At 31.7% G+C, this 9,810-nt stretch overlaps 1 pseudogene; it reads left to right on the top strand.

Annotated features, from left to right (window-relative positions):
* Positions 1 to 6,369: 6,369 nt before the first annotated feature.
* LOC120182501 lies at positions 6,370 to 9,213 on the top strand (annotated as a pseudogene).
* Positions 9,214 to 9,810: the final 597 nt, after the last annotated feature.

The following is a 9,810-nucleotide window of genomic DNA, read 5'->3' as shown; positions in this document are numbered from 1 at the left end:
TTAAAATGTTGGAAAATAATATAAACCATTGGATTTGAGGATTTAATTACATGTTAAATCTAGACCGTTAGATTAAAGTGGCAAAATTTTAATTTTTGGTAAAATTCAAGGGCAAATCGGTAAGGCGTCTTGGTTTGATGGTAAATATGAAGTTTCACTAAGGGTAAATTGGTCTTTTCCCAATTAAATGAATTTTATATTCATTAAAGCTTAAATTAAAGTTAAAATAGCATGAAATTAATCTAAAACTTCTTGCCAATTTATTCATCTTCTTCTCCATTGTCGTGAACCCCTCCAAAGGTGAGAATTTTTTTCCCATTTTTGAACATTTTCCTTTGGATTTCGGGTTATGTCGTGAAATAGAAAATTGTTCTACGCGAGAAACGCTATCTTTTGGTACCATTTATGCTTGTTAATCTTGCTTGATTTCAAATATCCCAAATTCTAGGGTTTGTGTTCACATTAGGATTTATGGAATTGATGATGAATCTTGATGTTTTTGAGGTTGTAGATTCATTTTCAAGCTTGTATGATGATTAAAACATGTTCAATCTTCATAGAAATTGTTCTTTAAGATTCGGCCAAATTATAAAGTTGGAGAACTTTGTGTTTTGATGAAATTTGATTAGGGATTTGATTGTAGAGATGTTGTAAGGTTGGATGGAAGTTGATTTCATGCTTGAATCGAATCAAAATCAAGCAAAATCATGGAAACCTTAGTTTTAGACCTTTAGAATATTCAACCAAAGCTTGTTTGGAAGAGAAAGAATTATGGAAAATTATGTAAGGGCTGGAAATGATGTAGAAAGTATTGTACAAGCCTTAGACAAAATTTTGGGATCATTCTATAATTTTTAAAAAGTTGAGGGATCAAATCGATAATTTTGGAAAAGTTGTGAATTATTGTGTACTTGTTTAATAGTTTATATACTATGTTGGAAATTATTGTTTGGGATCTTAAATGAGAGTTATGATGTGAAATTTGATCATTTTGGAACTTTGGAAAGTTTGGTATTTTATGCAATATTCGAATAGTTGGGGTGTTCATATATAATTGTGCCTTTGTAAAAGTACTTGGCTGATAATAATTTCAATACTGGAATTTTGGTATTTAAAATTTAAGTGATAAAATGGTGAAGGATCATTTTGTGTAAATTGAAAAAGTTGGTGTCAATATTAAAAGAATTAATGTGTTGAAGAATTTTGGTAGAGAATAAGTTTCAAGTATAATTATGGATTTTTGGTTTTTTGAAGTGTATTTATGTTAGTACAATACTAACATATGGATCGATATTAATTTGTGATTTTTGTACAGATCGTGATTGATTTTGTGATCGAAACAAATCGAGTATAAAAGGGATTAAGTGTGGAACGTAGTGAGGCACATCTTTTGATATAAAGTGTCAAGGCGAGTGCAATTCATGCATGAAATTATGCATAGATGTTTTATACATCATCAGGAAGACTTACGATGAGTCTACCTTATTTATATCAGTATGATATTATGTCATTATTCATAATATCGACATGACCTTTATATGTCAAAGTGTGAAATCATAATGCATTTATATTGATAAATATGATATTTTGCCATGAATGTTATTTCGGGTATGAACTGCCCTAACGTTAATTATATGGATATAGGTTGCCATGGATGATTTAATTCATGACTAGATGCCCAAGTATGTTATTGAGGTTCAGTGGTATTAATGTCATGTCATAGAGTCTAGCAGCTGCAAATTTAAGTAGTACTAGAGTGTCTAATGAAGACACATAGTACAAGTTAGGTGGGCAAGGCCTGACCTCAGCACTACGGTGCATTATTAGGTGAGAAGGGCTCGACCTCAGCACTATTGTGCAATATTTGACTCCTATGCCGGGTTCCTCATGGATTAATAATTTTGGGCTATAGTTATTGGTAAAAATGATTATATTTATATCATGCCATTTTGATTATGGTAAAATATTGGTCATGCTAGTATGGTGATCTTATTGCATGGGAAAAAAACATTTAATTTCATTCATGAGTTGTATTGCTATTTATTATTTTAATTGTCTCACTAAGTATATACTTAGTGTGTGATGATTTTCGCGCGTAGGTAAGAAGCAGGAGTAGGAGTAAGGAGTACTGGACAACACCAAGCATCGAGGAGTATATTACAATATTAGTAAAACATCCTTTGATGTGATTTTGACTTAATTAGTGGCATGTACTTATCAATGTCCTAGTTGATCTGTTGAAGTATTTTAGAAATGGTTTGTAATGGCTAAATTAAATTGTTTTACTCCATTTCACTATGGATAGCATAAATCAATATTATTATTATAAAGGGATGTATTTTATATTAATATATGTTTCAAATATTATGTGATTTAATATTTTATAATAATAAGTACATTTTGGAGAAATAAATTTTTATTCACTTTTGATTTGGAAAACGTTTTAATTTCTCATGTGGACATCTATAACATGTATTGATATAAGTATACAGGTCGTAGGTGTTATATCATATTGCACATATTTGACCGGATTACTTGTCACTTGTTGATGAATGGTGAATCAAGTGTTCCTGTTTCCCTTTGGAGCTGTTATCGCCAAGATTTTTTAGGCAATTGGTGGTATAGTTGCATGGCGGGGCGTCGATAAGAGCTCGAATTCTTAAAGGCGGAGTGAGCTTTAGGGGAACAATTGTAAGAACGTTTCCTTTGTCATATATACTTTAATATATTGCACAGAGGAAGCTTCATTTACTTTGCCTTGGCTATTGATTTATGTTGTGATGGCTAATTTATGTTTATATTGTGTCGGTTTGTTCATAGCTTGTACTACGCACTGTCCTTAACTATGTTGTTGTTTAAATCTTGGGTAAACTACACGTTTAGTACCTAAAATTTTATTTTTGTTCCATTTTGGTACCCAAACTCTATGTTCTTTTTCAAAATCATACCATACGTTTAGTTTAAGTTTCGATTTGATACCCAACGTTTAAGATATTTTTAATACTCTATTGAATATCTTAAATACATTTTTCTTAAATCCAAATGTTCCTTAAGGTATACTCATAAAAGAAAGTTCTAAGGTTTGAATGAAAGGACAAGTTGGGTTTGAAATTTAATATTATATCAGATCTTTAAAAGGATCAGACTAATGGTGTATCAGTTAGAGTTATCTTCTGAGATTGAGAGATTCCCATGTTCTATGTTTCAATGTTGTAGAAGTATTTATCTGATCCATTACATGTTGTTCCGGTTGAGAAGATTAAGGTCATATCAGATTTGACTTTCGAGGAGGAACATATTCAGATTCTAGCTTGTGACGAAATTTTTTTAAGGAAGAAACAAATTCCACTAGTTAAAATACTATGGCATAATCATAAAAGTAAAGAGACTTTATGAGATTCAGAAGATGTAATACGATAAAAGTATCATAATCTATTTGAATAAGGTAAATTTTGTGGACAAATTTCTTTTAAAGAGGAGAGAGTTGTCATATCTTGAATCATGAGTTAAGAGTCTAAGTTAATTTATACAAGTGTTTGCAGATTTTGGTTTGAACTTTAACCATGCATTAATTAACTGAAAATAGCGTCAGTTACAATAACATTCAAAAATACAATTAAGATAAGCATAATTGAAATAAAAAGGCACAGCAGAGTTAGAAACATGAAATGCTAATAAGTGAGCGCACCATTTGTTTCACGAAGAACAAACCAGACAACATGTGGGTTAGAACCAAGTAAATGGTGAGCTTCCGCCAGATAAAAGCGGAGTACCGATCCGTTAGTGTCGGGAAACTTCAATTCGACACCCATTTCAGTCACACTCTCATTTCGATCGATCATCCAACGTAAAACCCGTGTATAAACCCAAACTTATGAATTGTCACCCAAGTCATGGTAAGCCACATCCTATGGTAAATTAGTCTAACCCTTTTTTGCTTCATTTCCTTAACACACGATAACTACTCGAATCCAAGACTTTAATCACTGAACTTACTCAAAGAGTTTAAATGATTAAGTTATAATTATATGTTTCCTTGAATAATCGATAAATAAGATTTTAGTTATTTAAATTCGATTATAAGTTTAAAAAGATATACATCCTCTAAATATGATTTTTTTTAGTACGCTCAGAAAGCATCAATAGCTAGTATCCGTTTTGTCAATTTCAAGAGAGAGGACGTATTGGCCGAATCAATACTAAGAAGACTGATACAATATTCACGCCAAGATTGTGAGTTTTACTGATTTTGACTTGATTTATTTCGGTTGAATTGACCTTTTATTTCAAAAATTTCGGTTTAGATCGCATTAAGTTTGAACTTAAAATAAAAAATTTAATTCGGCTCAATATAATATTATAATTTTATTTTATATATTTAAGAGTAATTATAATAATACTCATTTTATTTTATCTTTTCTGTCAGAACTTTATTTTATCAAATCAAATGATTTATATATATATATATATTTAGATCGGATCAAATCAGATTGGGTACAGATTTTAACTTAAAAATTAGATTGAATCTTAAATTAGACGACACACTCTTAAATCTAAATCAAATTAAATACAAATAAAAGATTTTAATTTTTAAATCAAATTCGAATGAATAATATATTAAATTTGATCCGATTATTACCATCTCTATTTGAAAAATGATTGAGAACATCAATACATTAAATATTTATAAAACATAAGATAGCTGCAATATCTATGCACTAAAATCTGACTCCTTCATTCATCCCACCGAGTAAAATAAAATTAGCGACAAATATACCAAAACATTCCAATCAATCTTTTTATTATTATTATTTGTTTTACTGGAACCCATGATATTAAATGCAAATTGAAACTTTGTAAAAAACCGGATTTATCACTAAGCAATCAATTAAACACAGGGTCAAATACATAAATGGACTCTATTATTAAATATTGTTTTGTTGATTTCATCGATTATTAAAAATTATAAAATAATTTCATGATTATAAGGTGATGTTTTGTTGAATTTCTCGACTATTGAAAATAATAAAATTGTCATTCGACTATTCATATATTTCGAGCTCGTCTTTTCTGATAAAAATTAAAAGTTGTCTGAGCTGGACATTAACATATTGATTAGCATATGATAAAACTTGATCACATAATCGTTTAAGTTGTATTTTATAGATTAACTCTCGATTTACATTATGTCATCGAGTTAATGCTAGAAATATTATGTCATCGAACATGTGCTTAAAAGCAATTATAGTATTAGCATACATCATTAAGAAAATAATTTTATTATATCTCAATTAACAAAATAATATTTTTCTCAGGCGATCATCAACTTTTAAATGAAAAAGAACGAGTTTAAAACATGAATAGTAAAATTATTATACCTTAATCAATAAATTAATGTTAAACGAAAAATGACAAGTTTAGAACATATAAATAATCGAATAACTATTTTATAACTTTTAACAATCATGAGATCTAACAAAATAATATTTTATAGTCGAAATTATTTGTATACTTTAAATTAAACATATTTACACCGGCTAAAACAGTTTTTCTTTTTCTTTTTTTAATTTAAGCCTACCACCCCCATTAATGGAAATTCATTTTCATAATTTGTAACTTGAGAAGCCTCCAACCAAGACTCTTTCTTTTCCACTTCAGTTTTCTTTTTGGGTGGTTTCATTCGTGACTTTTGTCAGCTCCGAGTCTTTACCATTCAAAGGATCATCAAATTATCAAAACTCAATGCAAGGATCTGTCATGGTTTGCCCCTTCAGTTACTGATCATCTCTCAATAAGGTATGGGTAGTTTGCTAATTTTTCATATTTTTGCTTTAAATTCTTTTCTCTTTCTTTTTATGGCTATTTTATGCTCTTTGGGTTCTTTCCATCTTTTTCTATTCTTTTGTTGGATTAGCTTTTGGGGTTTTTTTATTATATATATATATATAAGTAATTTGATAGAACCTATGTAGTAACTGATGGGTTTTCATGATCTATGTTTATATACTCTGATTTATCAACTTTGGTTCTGAAGAATTTGTTTGTTGAAAAAACTGGGAAAATGATTTGGCAATGTCATACATGGAAAGCCAAAGCTTTTTGAGGCTTTGAATTAAAGGTTCATTCTTCCTATTTGTAGTGGCTGATAGTTCAAAACTGTTTGACTCAAGAAATTACATAAAAATAACTTAATCTTTTAGCAATGGAGAACATAGTCTGGGTGCCCCTTCAACTTTTCAACTATTGATATAGGATTTCAAATCTTTCTAAGAACTGAATTTTGGGGTTTTGAAGGTAAAAATAGAAGCTTGCTTGATTATATTATTTATTTCAATTTTCCCCTGATTCTTCCTTTTTAAATAGCTGATTAAAGTTCCTTTCAAACAACAAATTCTCACTTTCGGGTTTTACTTTTCGGTGAACGATTATGGAATTTGTATGTATTTCCTAAGGTTTTCCTTGTCTAAATGGTATTTTTTTTGTTCATCATTTTGCTTGGGTTTTAGTTGCTACAGCATCCTCTTTGCCTGCCTTCAAGATAATTAGGGCTATCAATGGCTTTCTAATTTGAAATGGATATAATGACTTTTTCATCTTATGACAGTGACCCTGCTGAATTTGTCCATTGCAAGATGTTCTCATTGCCCGGGTACTTAAAGAGATCAAAGCATGGTTCATAAAGCTGACTTAGTTGTCATCGGCATCTCAGTTGGTTTGGCCCTTGGTATCTTGATAGCTTCATTGGTATTTTTTGGGATAAGGTGGTACAGAAAGTATGCAAAACTGAGACGTTCAAATGCTAGTAGTGTTACGGTTCTTCCAATAAGAACAAATGGATTTGGTACAAGCACCGACTTCAGTGCATCTCTCTCGAATACTGTAGCTGTTGAGGTACCAGAATATCATAAGAAAAGTTCTCCGAATTCTTGGTGGAGTCCTCGTAATAAAGATCAATTTGCTTCTGCTTCTGGCTTGCCAAAGTATTCTTATAAGTAAGTTCATTGCTAAATAGAGCATACACATTATACTTAAGTAGAATATTGAAGGCAATTCTTGTTTTGAGGCTTACCAATATTCACATTTCCTATAATGATAAGAAATTGATATACGAATTTTAGTTTACTGCTCTTAATTTAAGCTAAATGATTAACGTTCAATGTTTGTTTGCGAAATTATGTTTAACTCGTTCACTATTCTTTTCAGGGATGTACAGAAAGCTACACAAAATTTTACAACTATTTTAGGAGAAGGATCATTTGGTCCGGTGTATAAAGCTACAATGCCTGCTGGTGGCGTAGCCGCTGTAAAGGTGCTTGCTTCTGATTCTCACCAGGGGGAGAAAGAGTTCCACACAGAGGTAAGCTGCACTAACCATGAAAAAGACTACCTCCTACAATCTTGGGAATAGATAGTTTCTAGGAAGTCTTTTTCTATCATAATGGTACTGCTACAATTAACCCAACCATATGAAGAACTGGTCTATTTTAGTTGAAATAAAAAACAATATTTGACTTTGTTTTGTATGAAAGCATTTTGAGCAAAAATCCATTATAGTATCGCTGATTACCTTTCAGTAGTCTGTACAAGTAGGTTAAAATAACATGATAGCTGCAACCTACATTCTCGTATCTCATTTATCATTTTCTATTTGCTGATAATTCTATCTGGACAGGTGCTAACATTGCAATTCCATTCTTTGAATGAGTGGAATGAAATTCCTTCTGAGAATATTTTAGTAACTAACATATTGGGTTAGCACTTTTACTATTAAACCTTTTTCCCTTTTTTCAGGTTTGTCTACTAGGAAGGCTGCATCACCGGAACCTCGTGAACTTGGTAGGATTCTGTGTGGATAAAGGGAAGTACATGTTAATTTATGAATTCATGAGCAATGGAAGCTTGGCAACCTTACTATATGGTAAGCTTGGGAGCCACTTCTTTTTTTGCAGCGCTCATATTATATTGTCTATTGTAGATGAGTGCTAGAACATGCTAATTTATGCAAAATCACACTTTTCTGGTCCGACTTGCTGTTACTTCCCTTTTCTGTTTTAACCTGTAATATAGACCAAAATCTCTTATGTTATCAATAATAAGCTTGCTTCTGATGGTTAATGTTATACTATGATCTTGTTGCACCAAGTTCAATTATGTCAAATGCTTCTAGCGGGCAAGCTTTTGAATCCATTGAGATTTTAATGTTATTTGGACCCACAAATGGCATGGTGCTAATATTGTCATTCCTTAACAATAACCAACCTGGTCTATTTGTGATCAGGTGAAGGGGAACGTGGTCTGAATTGGGACGAAAGACTTCAAATTTCTCTTGATATTTCACATGGCATAGAATATCTTCACGAAGGGGTAAATGATGGAATGATTCGAAGTTGATTTTCTCCAACTTGTCATTTGACTTAATATCACCCATTCTTGGACAGGCAGTCCCTCCAGTAATACATCGTGATTTGAAGTCCGCTAATATATTATTGGACCAGTCTATGAGAGAGCCAAGGTGAGCAGCCGTACCATGTGGTCTTTTTCGAATTTTCTCCTTTTAATCTATGGAAACAATCAAGATAACAATAATGGACTCTAAATGACATGACTTTACTACTGTTCTAGGTTGCTGATTTTGGGCTGTCAAAGGAAGAGGTTTTTGATGGCCGAAAGTCCGGCATTAAAGGTACATATGGCTACATAGACCCAGAGTATATATCCACAAACAAGTTCACAATGAAGAGCGATGTATACAGTTTTGGTGTTATCATCTTCGAGCTAATTACGGCCATCCACCCATACCAAAACTTAATGGAATTTGTTAATCTTGTGAGTCTCTTCTTCCTATGTAGTAAAAGTGTTGCTTGTTTGCAGTTCATACATCAATATTTCGATAACATAAATTTCTTTTATAAAGGCCGCTATGAGTCCAGATGGTGTAGATGAAATCCTTGATAAGCAACTTTCTGGGGAATGCAATATTGAAGAAGTGAGGCAGCTAGCTAAAATTGCTCATAAATGCTTGCACAAATCACCGAGGAAGCGGCCTTCAATGGGCGAAGTAACACAAGCTATCTTGAAGATAAAGCAGAGGCGCCTGGGTAAAGAAGACACGACTTCCATGGCTGAAACAGATTTTTCTCGAATTATGAGCCGGATACAGGAGCAGCATATATAGAGCTGACCAAATTGGCCAGCTTGAACGAGATTAATTGAACAACGGCAACTTCAGTTTTACTGTTTCTGGTTTACTTCACTTTTTCTTCTGTTCGAATCGGGATTCTGGCAACTGATGCCGGAGAGATATACATAGAAATGAGGTGTTTAAAGATTTCTAATCCCTCGTATGGTGTAGTAATGGTGATTTTTTAGTCTATGCTCATCAGTAGTGGACATTGATTGGCAAATATCATTTGAAATCTCACACTTCTCCTCTCTTTATTGGTTTAGGATTTTAATATCTTTTAATTTTATACTGTTTTATATAGGGAGACTATCTGTGCATTTTACCCGTTTTTTTTTAATAATCTGGGTGATTACACGAGATATTAAGAAATTTTTTTAATCATTGATACAACTCACACTTTGCAGATACACCTTAAAGACGCAATCGTTCGAATCTATGACTTTAAGGGAGAATAATGTTATTTTTAATCGTTGAAGTCACTTGATGGGTTTGTGTTTAAGAAATAATATTCCTTAATTTTAAGAATTTTAATATTTATGTTGAAACAATTGATCAATCGAAATATATTAAAAGAGAGTGAATTGATATTTAAATTTTTTGTGGAAACTTGAATAGGAAATAAAGTT

This window comes from Hibiscus syriacus, unplaced genomic scaffold (assembly GCF_006381635.1).
Source record: "Hibiscus syriacus cultivar Baekdansim isolate YM2019G1 unplaced genomic scaffold, ASM638163v2 tig00112673_pilon, whole genome shotgun sequence".
Classification (NCBI taxonomy): Eukaryota; Viridiplantae; Streptophyta; class Magnoliopsida; order Malvales; family Malvaceae; genus Hibiscus; species Hibiscus syriacus.
The sequence above is the reverse complement of the archived record's forward strand: the minus strand, read 5'-3'. Positions and strand labels throughout refer to the sequence as shown.